Raw genomic sequence first — 1,288 nt, forward strand, 5'->3', positions numbered from 1 at the left:
AAAAAAAAAAAAAAAAAGCTCAGCTCGCACCTTTTTGGGGAAGGTTTGCTAGAGTCTGACAGCTAAATTCCATGAATGTTTCATCTGCTCTGAAACAGTTTTAGTCTGTCCTACATGCCTATGGAACCGAGCTTACTAAATCCTGGCAATTAATGGATTAAGCAGGACTTTCCCTAAAATTGGATCTTCAAACTGCTTTAGAGCCAGATACTAGGTCTGAGGGTAAAGAAGTGGTCTTTCCCATGCTCTCACCTTCTGCCCTCTTAGCACCCAGGCTAACTTAGAAGAAAGCTTTCTGAGGGAGGCAGAGTGACTGGAACTGGCTGGACAAGGAGCATCAGGGGGAATTGGGGAATCAGAATGCAGGATTTAGGATGAGGTGTCAGCAGTGGTGAAACGGGACTGGGACTGGGACAGTGGAGTGGGGAACTAGAACAGACTAGACAAAGAGACATACTGAAATGGGAAGGCAAAGGTGGTAGAAACTGGAACTGGCTAGAAGTAAAGAGAACAAATCAGAGCTTAGTAGGTGGAGGAAGGAGGGAGACTTGCATGAGAAGCTCGGAGGGACAGTACGAGACAGAACAGGGACAGGCAGGGGAACAGGGGCAGGATTCAGGGTACCAGGAACAGGCTGGCCTGTTTTTCCCTCCGAACTACAGCCTGGATGAACCCAAGACGTGGGAGTCTCCCCACCCATCCGCCTGCTATCAGCACCTCACCAAGAACCACTAGCAGGACGTGCATCTCATCCCTGCTCCCACTGCCTCCCAGGAGGGCGACAGCCTCCTACTGCATTAGTTCCTGCTCTGTCCTCAGCGGCAGAGGCCCAAGCTTCCTGCTGACGGAGGCCGGGGTCACAGCGGGTGCAGGCCTGGGGGTCCCACTTTTCCAGCTTGTCTTTTTTTTTTTTAATTAAAAACCTAAGTGACCCCCGCCTGCCTCAGGACCCCCCCCAGATTTCACCCTTGCTACCCCAAAGCACTACCCAGTGCGCACAATCCCTGTACAATGGGCTGCCAGAGTCTGCTGAGAGCCTGAGCCCCTTGCTGCACCAGGACCATCCACCTTGAACCTGAAGCTGGGATGTGTAACATTGGACTGTCCCTCCCTATTGGCCCCTTTCACCCACCCCCTCGTTCTCCCTATTGGTCTCTCCCGGTACCCCCCGTTCCCCTCCTTATTGGTCTCTTCCGTTCCCCTCCCTATTGGTTTCTTCCGGGCCTCCCTGTTCTCCCATAGTCACCAAGCACCCTAGGTATCCCAAGTACCCCAAGCACACACATAC

Source organism: Gavialis gangeticus, unplaced genomic scaffold (genome assembly GCF_001723915.1).
Source record: "Gavialis gangeticus isolate Ggan-Ray unplaced genomic scaffold, GavGan_comp1, whole genome shotgun sequence".
NCBI lineage: Eukaryota > Metazoa > Chordata > Crocodylia > Gavialidae > Gavialis > Gavialis gangeticus.